Source organism: Cyprinodon tularosa, unplaced genomic scaffold (assembly GCF_016077235.1).
Source record: "Cyprinodon tularosa strain WSP-4 unplaced genomic scaffold, ASM1607723v1 ctg915, whole genome shotgun sequence".
Classification (NCBI taxonomy): domain Eukaryota; kingdom Metazoa; phylum Chordata; class Actinopteri; order Cyprinodontiformes; family Cyprinodontidae; genus Cyprinodon; species Cyprinodon tularosa.
The window spans coordinates 207,842-220,152 of NW_024039691.1; the positions used below are offsets into that span (position 1 = coordinate 207,842).

Here is a 12,311-nt window from a genome sequence, read left to right on the forward strand (position 1 = left end):
TAGAGTTGATCCTGGCCAAGGAGGTGTTCAGGTTACATGGTCTGCCTTCTGACATCGTATCAGATCGAGGTCCCCAGTTTGTGGCCCGTTATTGGCAAGAGTTTTGTGCCATGCTCGGCATCTCCGTTAACCTCTCCTCTGGCTTCCACCCCCAAACTGACGGCCAATCTGAAAGGATGAATCAGGAGGTCGAGACCAAGATCCGCCTCTTTTGCCAGTCCGATCCCTCCAAATGGGCTCTGAATTTGCCCTGGGTCAAGCACGCGATTAACGCCACGCCATACAGCTCTACAGGTCTCTCCCACTTCTACGTCGTTTAGGAGTTCCAACCGCCAGTGTTTATCACTGAGGAGGTAGAGTCCATGGTCCAGTCTGCCCGTCTTTCAGCCATGAGGTGCCAGCGTGCCTGGAGGAGGGCCAAGAGAGCCATACACGCGGCCTCCCAAAATCAGGTCCGTGCAGCTAACCGCCGGCGAGTCCCAGCCCTGCAGTACCAGGTGGGAGACAGGGTCTGGCTTTCCACCTGGGACCTTCCCCTGAAGGTTGACAATAAGAAGTTGGCTCTGCGGTTCGTTGGGCCGTTCACCATCTGCAAGGTGGTTAACCCGCCGGCGGTACGCCTCCGCCTGCCTTCTACCATGAAGGTCCATCCCACGTTTCATGTTTCCCGGGTCAAGCCTGTCAAAACCTCCAGTTTGGTTCCTGCCTGCACGCCCCCAACTCCCACCCACCTGGTTGATAGCTCCCCGGTTTACACTGTTAGAAGGATCCTTAAGTCCCGTTAGTGGGGCCGTGGTACCCAGTACCTCATTGATTGGGAGGGCTATGGGCCCGAAGAGCGTCAGTTGGTTCCTGCCCGCCACATCTTGCACAAATCCCTTATTAGGGATTTCTACAAATCCCATCCGGACCAGCCTAGGGCGTCTGGAATCCGCCCTTGAGGGTGGGGCTCTGTAACGTTCTTGGCACTGGAGCTGCTAATTGCAATCAGTGCACCTGTTCTCACTCCACCCCTCCTGCTTAAAGGCTCCGTCCCTCCAGCCTCCAGTGCCAGAACGTCTCTAGCCTAACGGTGAGAACTTCCAGCCTATTCTGTACGTGCCTCTGCCTGTCTGAACCTGACCTGTTTTTGCCCCTGTTTTTTGAGCCAGCCTGACCCCTTTCTGTATTTTTGTCTGCCCGCCTGAGCTCTGCTAGTCAGCCTCAGTGATCTGGACAGTCTTCCAGTGGCCAGGTTAGTGACCAAGTTCCTTACTCACACATCTGCCTGCCTCCACTGGTCACTAACCACCACTCTGTCTGTAGGAGCTGCCTGTTGCTGAACCTGACCGCACTTCCCGGGAGTTCGTGCCACCCTCTCACTTTAATAAAGACTGTTAAAGCTTCACTGACCTGTTTGCTGGTTGTCTTTGGGTCCATCCTAATCCATTACAGTAATCCATTACAGATGTCTGAATTACTGGTATTTGTTGGTAAAGTTCTGCATACCGTTATGGTAACTGTACTTTTTAAATAAATGAACCTTGTATTTTATAGGTTCAAAGAGATAAAAAATCTCATTATCATTCATTCCACTGGTAGTCTGTTTTGATCAAATAGAAATAGAGGCCAGCCTCTAATTCTGGCCCCCTTCCAATAATGGCCTGGACCAAGATGCACCTGAGTGAAATAAAGGCCCTGTCCTATATTAGAGGATATACGGTACATAAATGAATGATCCTTTAAATGGTAAATAGTTTAAATGATTGGAACCAACCCTGCTGCCCAGTAGGTCCTGCAGGTTCTTCACGTTCCTGGTGTGGTTCTGACTGATAGAGATGATCGTATTAAAGGAGAAGCATCAATAATTTTTAGATTGGCTGTGTAAATAAATATGGTTGTGTGTGTCTCTGTCTATTTTAGATCTATGTGCATGAAGCAACTATTCTGAATCAATTCTAAACTAGATTTGAATATCATATTTCTTTTCCTGTCTTTAAATAAAATTGTAAACGGGGAAAACCTGCGGACTGAGCCACGATTCTGATGCATTTAAATACTTATACTACTACAGCAGTATTGAAACACCCAGGTGATTCGAATTTACTTTGAAGCTTGATACGAAGTGTGACGTAACGAGGCCTCGCTCGCAGCGGTCATGTGACCAGGGTGCACATTTCTCAGTGACACTTCTGCTTCAAAAAGGTTGAAGTTGAGTGGATCAGAAGGACTCAAGCCTAACATCACTAGAAAATAAGGAGGCCGGAAGAGTTTGGTTCTACCTCATTGGTCTAATGAGCGATGAAGTTTTACCTGATCGAAAACAAAACTTAAAAAAAGTTCTGGTGAACAAAGGAACTGTTAGACCATGATATGAAGAGCTGGGTAGCGCTGTGGCCAGCTGTGCTCAGTAGCTAACAGGTTAGCCTCTTTTAGCTTGGTCAGTAAGCCATATTAAGCTACACCACTTTTAACTTCCTGTCAATAACAACCGTTCCTTTTCTACAAGGAGAATAACTTTTATTTGTCTAAAATCTCTACGAAAGTAATTTCTAAGCTCTTCCATCCTCCCTGTCCTCCTCTGATCCCAGATCTTAATAAAAATAAGCTCTGAGACTTTTGGTGTCTCCTTGTTAAATGGCAGAGCTCAGTCTTAGAAGGTAGTGCTTTGCTTCCAGACTGACAGTGATTGTTTTCTACTTTTGGCTACTTTAGATCGCCAATGAAATGTAAAATAAAAGTAAATATAGGGAACAATATGTTGAGAGATCTAATAGGTAATAAGGTTTGTCTGAGTGGCATTGCCATATGATGACGTTATAAGAAGGGGCGGAGCCTCGAGTAGATCTGACCAAGTACCCCTGACTGAAGAACGCAGATTGCGACATGGTCCAACATTAAGGGGGCGTGGCTCAACGTTGAAGCATGTCCGGAGCTGTGACTCCCGAGTGTGTTTTTTTAAGGCACATTTGGTGGCGGAAACTATTCAACCCAGCCTAGTGGTTAGGACATAGAGCTTGAAGGTTCTGAGTTTGAGCCCCACTCCCACAGATTGCCACTGAGCAAGACCCTTCACCCCACACTGCTCCTTTGGTGTCGCAAAACCATATTTACAATTCGTTTTATGTTGCTTTTCCCAGAACACACCCATAAAATACATCTCTCTATAGAAACCTATTATATGTAGTTTTACTAGAAATTCTGTATTCTGTATCTCAATACATGTCGGCAATTGCACAGAAATGTACACAAATGCACACATCTTACTGCGGAGCTGAGTCTGACGTGGTTTTTAGTCGCACAGTGTGAGCAGGTAGATTGCATCAGAGCGTTGGGCCGAAGATAAATTGTGAGCTGTGAGCTCACACTCTACGGGGAAACCCTGCGGTTAGTCGTACAGAGTGAGCAGGAGCCGCGTGCAACGATTGAAAAAATCTTGAGGGTAGAGCTCCATTGGAGACTAAAACATCAACCAGACCGCATTAACTTGTATGTATTGATTTTTGGTCAGCCAAAGATTCCGGAAATAGACCAATACGTCAACGTTCCTGTTGATGTATTGGTTGATTATTGACCACTTTACAAAGATAGCTAAAGCATTTCCATGTGGAGACCAGATAGCTAAGCAGGTGGCAAGGGTTCTCTGGGATCAATATTTTTGTGTCTTTGGCTTTCCTCAGAGAATTCATATTGACCAAGGAGCTAATTTTGAAAGCTGATAAGTGATTTCCTCAGGGTCTCAGGTGTCAGAAAGACACACATCACACAATATCATCTAATGGAGAACAGAAGTGTGGAGCGGTTCAATCGAGCTTTAGGTGTTATGGTCCGTGCATTCTAGCCTGATGAGAAAGCTGACTGGCCATGGCGTTTACAGACACTAGCCCTTAATGTATAACTGAGCAGTGTAATGAGGCAACGGGTTGTCTTCTCTTTTACCTCATGTTTGGTCGGGTCCCTGGCTTTCTTGTTGATGTGCTCTTTTATGCTGTTCTTAAAGACTCTGCTCTTGGGAACTAAGACAAGTATGTGCCGTCTCTTACTGACACCCTGAAGGAGGCAATGATGATATCTCAGGACCATGCTTCAAAAGAACAGAGAAAACATGCTTAGGGCATTGACATTGCTATCGTGCCAGAGTGCTCTTAGCCAACAGAAAAGAGAGGGGTACGAGGAAGCTTGCTGACTGGTGGAATCGACCCTCTTCACTGTGACAGATATCAATCTGACAACACATACGTTCAAGATCTGTGACACTGGACAGAAAAAGGTGATTCACAGGAAGATGCTGATGCTGGCTGGTTTTCTCCCAGTGGATCCCACATGTGAAGCATCTGCTTCTGCCTTCTCTCTCTCTGCTAATGCATCCTCAGTCCCGGAAGCAGATGGCTTTGGAGGAGATGTGGAAATGTTGCATGAGAGCTACAACATAACCTTACAAGACAAGTGCTGGCTTTGACTGTGGCAGTGTTCAGGAACTTACCTTTGCCTGTGGAAGAAAACCGTTGACCGGATAACACAGCTGTCACAGCTGTCAGCTGCGCACTGTGAAGCAAAATGCCAGGAAACTGGAGAGAATATGGCACTCCACAGGCCTATAGGAATCCTACCTAGTCTGGAAAAATAGTTTACTGCTGTATAAGAGGACCCTTTGTAAAGCAAGAGCAGCATATTTCTCCTCATTAATAGAGGAGAATAAGAATAATCCTAGATTTCTTTTTAATCCAGTTGCCAAACTCACCCAGAGCCATAGCTCTGTTGAACCGTCTATTCCACCTGCTCTTAGCAGGAATGATTTTATGGGATTTTGTGATGGGAAAAGATTGATCTTATTAAAAATAAGATTATTAGCGATCCTATATCTACGATTGGTTTATCTCTGGAGGGTGGGGCAGCATCTGAGGTAGTCATGGAAATTTGAACCGGGTTTAGACTACTTTGATCCAGTTGAACTTTCAGAGTTAGCAAAACTATTGTCTTCATCTAAGCCTTCAACTTGGATGTTAGATCCAGTTCCAACCAGGTTATTTAAGGAGGTATTCCCTTTGATCTCCTCCTCCATTTTAGATATGATTAATCTATCTCTGTTACAGGGATATGTACCAAAGGCTTTGAAGGTTGCTGGAATTAAACCTCTGCTTAAGAAACTGTCTCTTGACCCAGATGACTTGGTCAATTATAGACCTATATCCAATCTTCCTTTCTGATCTAAAATTCTTGAGAAAGTAGTTGCCAAACAAGTTTGCGATCACTTACACCTCAATGAACTTTTTGAAGAGTTTCAGTCTGGCTTTAGAGCTCATCATAGCACTGAAACAGCTCTGGTGAAAGTCACTAATGATATTCTCATGGCCTCAGATAATGGACTTGTATCTGTGCTCGTCCTGTTGGATCTCAGTGCTGCATTTGATACAGTTGATCAGAATATTCTTTTAGAAAGACTTGAATATTTTGTTGGAATTAAAGCAACAGCTCTAGACTGGTTTAAATCTGATCTATCTGATCGAATTCAGATTGTTCATGTTAATGATAGATCTTCCTCATGCTCAAAGGTTACCTGTGCAGTACCACCGGGATCAGTGCTAGGACCAATTCTCTTTACTATATATGTGTTGGGATCTGGAGATTCTCCACCTTCTCCAGCAGAGTGCGCTGTGGATCCTCCTGGGCTGGAGCCCTCCAGCTCAGCTGACGCTCATCAGCTCATCAGGAGACCTGCCTTTATAGGCAGCTGCCAGACCTTCCTTCGACGCCGCAGTGTTAGCCAAGTTTGGTTAGCGAACCTGAGCCTCTGAATTTACTAATCGTTATCTTCTTAGAGAAACCTAATTCTAATTGCCTCTTTCTTCTCGCTCCTAGGAAACCAGTCTCTCGAGAGAAGCTCTGGATGAGCTTAACCTGTAACCTGCCTGCCTGCCCTAGAGAGCCAAACCTGAAGTCCTCACTCTGGAATCCACCAGCTGCTCTTAGGAAAGAGCTAATCACTCCAACCAAGGTCTTTTCACTGGAAGTCAGAAGCTAGACGCTGCTGCTGCTCAAGCACTCTGCTGAACCAACAGTCTCTGGACCCAACCGGTCCCCTCTCTCAGAACTAGCCTGGAACTCTTCAAGGTATCCACTGAAATATCAGATTACCCATTTAACTCATCTGCAAACCAAGCTAACCAACTATCTGTCTCTGCAGACGCCAGAGAATCCTGCCCGGACCAGAACCTGAATCTTGTTCTTGTCATTTGTGTGAAACCTAACTAAACTCTGTTAAATCTTTTACCAAGTCTCCAGTGGTGTTCTGCATGTGGGTTTTATCTCTAAACCGATCATGACAATATGTTCTCCCAATCGGTAGAATTATTAGACAGCATGGGATTAATTTCCACTGTTATGCTGATGATACCCAGCTATATCTGTCTATAAATCCAGATGAAGCTAACCCATTACATAGATTACAGGCATGTCTGAAGACATAAAAACCTGGATGACTCTTAACTTTCTGCTTCTGAATGCAGACAAAACTGAAGTTAAAGTCTTTGGACCAGAGTCTCTGAAAAAGAAGCTGATTAGTCAGTCACTTCATTTGGATGGGAATAAACTGATTTCAGATAATAAAGTAAAACATCTTTTTTTGATCAGGACCTGTCTTTTATGTCATTTGTTGGATGCTGGAGTCTGCTTTTCCCTCTAGGTGGAGCCATTAGGCTGCAGTCGGCTTGGAGGGCAGTTTCTTCACACCTGCGAGTAATCAGCCTAATCTTCTCTAGTATAAGAGGAGTGGTCGGTCGGATCTTCAGCGCTTGAGTGTTAATCACTACTGGTACCCTCAGAAAGTCCACAAACAGGAGTCCAAAATGCTGCAGCCTGAGTTCTGATGAAAATTGAAAAGATATACCTTCTGGATTTTACCATCAAGCTTTCACTCTTTTGTAATAACTCCATTCACCTTCCTCCCTGGATGACCATCATTCACCATTCAGCCCCTTTTCCTTTCCCTTCTCCATTCTCTGGACTTCAAATAACTAACCAGTGTCTTTGTTTCAGAGCTTGAGGCTCCTCCTTTTTGCTGTTTCCAGATTCTCTGTTGACTACTGACTGTTCTCAATAAACAGAGTTGATCTGACTCTGCTTCCTCCTGATAGTTTTCCTGCATGTGAGTCAGAAGCTTGAACAAAACCATGACACACAATAGATATTCTGAGATTCTATTATTTTTTTATTAAACTGTTACATGTAACTGTTTTTGTAACCCCCCCCCCCCATCTGTCTGTGAGGTCTAGAAGCAAAGATCTATATATTCATCTGTTCAGCCAAAACGTGGCAGTACAACTCATTTGGCATTGACCAATTAAATGATATATAAACTACTGTAAATTAAGTTGAAAAGTTCAACAAGTTATGAAAAAAGTTAATCAGTAAAAAAGGTAAAAAAGTTCTGTTAAAAAGTGAATCAGCTCAGTTGAAAGAGTGAAAACTGTAAGTCCCTCTATTAATGATCTAAGGTTTAAGAATTCCTTATAGAAGAAATTTTATTTTTTTTATATTAGGGAAAGTGGCTGTTTCTTGTTATTAATTGACCTTGATTTTTGCCATCTTAATATGCCTATTTATTAAATGTTACAAAGTAATAAGGTTCTGTCCTCCAATAACATTCTTGGCTTAAAATGTTTATTTTCTAAGTATTTCCCTGAGTGCCCATAAAGGGTTAAGGTTATATCTGTCTATCAGTGTTTGCTCCAGAGGGGGTGAATTATGTCCACATAGAAACAACTGATCACTGCAGGGATGGGATCAGGGGTGGCCGACCTCTGGCCGCTAAAGCTCAGGTACAGATGTTCTTCCAGATGGACAATGACATTGGTTTTTAGGCTAAAACTGGTCGGTCTGTCATAGTCCAGAAACAGTTTTTGAAAATTGGGCGGTGTTTGGTCAGTCTGACTTTTTCCCGCTTTAGTTTAATAAAAAGCACTGAAAACCCAGTTTTAAACGTCTTTTCAATGAACTGAATATTATAGCTTTTCACTTTTCAACCAAATGTAGGCGAGTTTGGACATAAATCATGTCGTCTTTTCAACCAATTTTTGCTTGGTGGGTAAAAAGTGAAAAGGTTTTTAATGCTAAGCTTTAGGATAATTCCTTTAAGGATTCCCTCCATTGCCTCTGCTTCCAAATAACAGTTAAAGGTTCTGGTTACACACCTTCATGCATGTCATACCCTCCTTATGCGGCACTGAGATCATCTAGTCAGGGTTAGTTATGTCTCCCGGTTCTAGTCCCTTCCTAACGGTGTTTTTACTGGATCAGCAGCTACTTTATTTGCTCCACCTCTGGTTCATCCTGGCTTCACATCTGACAGCTAATCTCTCAAAGGTGCTTTAATGGACTGAAATCTGATGCCATCAGCCAGCGATGCTAAATAAAATATCCTCTCCATCATTTCACACACAGCAGGATCAATCTGTTGGCTTCTTGTTATATTCATCATACTGCTTTATTTTCATTTTGTTTATAAAATATAAGCGCTATCTTCTCTGCTAGTTTATTTCTAAAATAATAGCACATTTAATCAGCAAGACAATTCAAAGTCTTGTACATGAGAAGAAGTTCCTTACAGTGACACAAAGGCAACACAAATAAAGTATTAAAAAATAAAAATTGAAATGGTTTATAATATAGATTATTGCAGGATATGAAATGAATGATAAAAAAGAGAGAAAAACAAATAAAGGAGAGCTGTAGCATCAGCATCTATGCGCTCTGCTCTATTTTCTGTTTCCTTCTATTTAAAATTACCTGAGATAGTATTTTTGAACTTTGTTTGATGACGTGTCAGAAGTCCCGCCTTCGGTGGAGCCTGATTGGACCGTCCGGACCATAACCTTCTTCTGATTGGCTGCCAGCCGCCAGCCATAGTTCCGCTATTCCTGTCGGTTTGTTTTGACTGTTTTCTGAGGAGCTGTTCTCCTCTGCTGACCTGCTGAAGAAGACCTGCCGCTGAACCAGCCTCCAGGCGGCTTTCCTGCTTCGGTTAGTGACCGTTAGGGCCTCAGTGTGGAGAGCAGGGCAGGCGGAGGCTGTTCCTTCTGTGCTGAGGGCAGAATCAACAGCTAACTGCCAGGCTAGCTGTCCTAGCTGCTGCTGCTAGCAGGAGTTCAGCGCTAGCTAACAGGGGGGGGGGGGGGGGGGGGGGTTACTAGATAAACAACACAGTGTTTGTCGGTCAGGGTTCAGAGTAGGCTGTCCTCTGTCTGGGCTTCATCACCGCTGATGATGATGATGGTGATGATGGTGATGATGATGATGATGATGATGATGGTGATGATGATGATGATGATGGTGATGATGATGATGATGGTGATGATGATGATGATGATGATGATGGTGGTCCACTCATGCTCTGGCCTCTCTGCTCTTCCTGGTTGGATCATCTGTTCTCCAGCTTTTGTCAGAAATCTCTATGATTTTCTTCCTGTGAGGAAAACAGATTCAGACTTTATTTGTTTACATCTAAAGAAATGATTAAATGTCTGATGGAAAACTTTCCTCATTCTAATCCCAGCAGCAGCTAAATCAGTTCATGTTTGTTGATCATTATTCTACTAATCCTGTCTGTCTGTCTCTCCTCCTGTCTGTCTGTCTGTCCTCCTGTCTGTCTGTCTGTCCTCCTGTCTCTCCTCCTGTCTGTCTGTTTGTCCTCCTGTCTGTCTGTCTATCCTCCTGTCTGTCTGTTTGTCCTCCTGTCTGTCTGTCTGTCTGTCTGTCCTCCTGTCTCTCCTCCTGTCTGTCTGTCCTCCTGTCTGTCTGTTTGTCCTCCTGTCTGTCTGTTTGTCCTCCTGTCTGTCTGTCTCTCCTCCTGTCTGTCTCTCCTCCTGTCTGTCTCTCCTCCTGTCTGTCCTCCTGTCTGTCTCTCCTCCTGTCTGTCTCTGCTCCTGTCTGTCTCTCCTCCTGTCTGTCTCTCCTCCTGTCTGTCTGTCTGTCTGTCCTCCTGTCTGTCTCTCCTCCTGTCTGTCCTCCTGTCTGTCACCCAGACCCCCGTCATGCTGTGTAAATGTCTGACTTCCTGTTTGAAAGCTGATGTTTAATTTCTGTTTTTTGGAAACGGATGTTCAGATCAGTGTGTCCTGTGATGTCACCCTTTAGGTAAACAGAATCACCAGGAGAAGCATGGCGTCCGACTCGCCCCGCAGACCCAGCCGCTGTGCAGGAGGGGTTTTGGTGCGAGCGCAGGCCGCCACGTAAGAACTGAGAACTACTTCCTGTTGTTTCATCGTTTATTTGAGTGAGACGCTGATGAGTGAGATCAGTAAAGAATGAGAAGCAAAGTAGACCGTTCTCAGCTGACCTGGAATAACTAATAGGTTCTAGTCCTGGACGGGTTCTAGTCCTGGACGGGTTCCAGACCTGGACGGGTTATAATCCTGGACGGGTTCTAGTCCTGGACGGGTTCCAGTCCTGGACGGGTTCCAGTCCTGGACGGGTTCTAGTCCTGGACGGGATCCAGTCCTGGACGGGTTCTAGTCCTTGTCAGGTTATCCGAGTTGTGAAAACGTTATAAATGGTTGTTTCTGGTCTAGATGGTTTCATCCAAAATGAAAAAAATCTTTGTTTCAGATTTTTAAAATCTTTCACCAACATATCTTGATGTTTTTTCCTCTGCAGCAAAGGAGCTGTCAGTAAACCTTCTCCTGACAGAAATACAATCTGAATCAGTTTAACTGTGATCTAATTGTTATTATGGGATGTCCTGACATTCGTCTGATCGTCCAGGTCTGACGCGCCACCGTAAGTCATTCAGATCACTGGTGAACTCTCAGCTCGCATCATCAGACCTTTACACGTGTTAAATGTCTCCATATTTCCTGTTTCACGGCCCTAGTCTGGAGTTATCTTCTGGAGTGGTGGGGGCAGCTGTGGGCACTGGGTGGGGGCTAGAGGAGTTAGAGTAGGTTGGGTTAGTTGGGCTTTGTTTTAGGGTTAGATTGTTAGTTGGGATAAACTAACTCAAACTGGCAGAGGCTGAGAACCAAAGAGGCGTGTTTTGCTGACTGGTTTGCTGACTGCTGATGACCCAGCAGTAAGTCCTGGTTTCTGCTCTGTCTGTGCTCTGCAGGGAGCAGTCATACATGGAGAGCGTGGTGACCTTCCTGCAGGATGTGGTCCCTCAGGTAAACGTTTCTAATCTGTTCTTAGATCTATGTTCAGCATTGTCCTCTCTAGATCAGTATTTCTACGTCCAGCTTCAGAGGGTCCAGCCTCAGCTCAGAAATGATGGAAACAAGATGGTGTTCACTTTGTGAACTAAAATAGTTTTTCTGCTGTGGTTGTAGTGTAGAAAGGTATTAAAATCATTTCTTTAATCACGAGTTTTAGGCTCTGAGTCTAACTTGGTCTTCCTGACTCAAAATGAGGGGATCTGTTGGTTTCCTGCTGATCCAGCTGCTCCTCTTTAGACCTTTTCTGTCTGACTTTCTGTTGCTGTTGAGTTTGATGAATTCTGTGTGGATCATCTCTGCCTTCTGTCTGTCTGATCTTTAACCACAGGCCTATACCGGGGCTCCGCCTACGGATGAGAAGGAAAAGATCATCTGGGTTCGCTTTGAGAGAGCTGACATCAATGGTGAATGTTGACCCGAATGCTCATAGAGAGTCCCTCTATTAATGATCTCAGGTTATTTTAAAACAAAATAAAAATTTGTTTTTTCTAGGGAATTTATTATAGAAGAAATGTTATTTTCTTCATATATTAGTGAAAGTGGCCGTTTTTCTGCTATGACATTGAATGTTTCCTTCAACATATACAGTTGAAATGGTAATAAGGTCTTTTTCTGTCCGTCAATCAGAGCCTTGGCTTAAGATGTTGAGTTTAGTATTTCACTGAGTGACCAATAAAGGGTTAAAATCGTCACTCTTCTTTGGAAGGCAATGCATGCTGTGAATGCTGTGAATGGTGTGGATGCTGTGGATGCTGTGAATGGTGTGGATGCTGTGAATGCTGTAAATGGTGTGGATGCTGTGAATGGTGTGGATGCTGTGAATGGTGTGGATGCTGTGAATGCTGTGAATGCTGTGGATGGTGTGAATGCTGTGAATGGTGTGGATGCTGTGGATGCTGTGAATGGTGTGGATGCTGTGAATGGTGTGAATGCTGTGGATGGTGTGAATGCTGTAGATGCTGTGGATGCTGTGAATGCTGTGAATGGTGTGGATGCTGTGGATGCTGTGAATGGTGTGGATGCTGTGAATGGTGTGGATGCTGTGAATGGTGTGAATGCTGTGAATGGTGTGGATGCTGTGAATGCTGTGGATGCTGTGAATGGTGTGGATGCTGTGAATGGTCTGGA

General features: G+C 44.3%; 1 long non-coding RNA gene across 1 annotated transcript; it reads left to right on the plus strand.

Moving 5' to 3' along the window:
• The first annotated feature begins 8,869 nt into the window (after window positions 1-8,869).
• LOC119776157 lies at window positions 8,870-11,606 on the plus strand. The gene is made up of 4 exons (XR_005279749.1): window positions 8,870-8,997; window positions 10,111-10,205; window positions 11,081-11,135; window positions 11,512-11,606. It is a non-coding gene; the product is annotated as an uncharacterized LOC119776157 (long non-coding RNA).
• The last annotated feature ends 705 nt before the right edge of the window (window positions 11,607-12,311 follow it).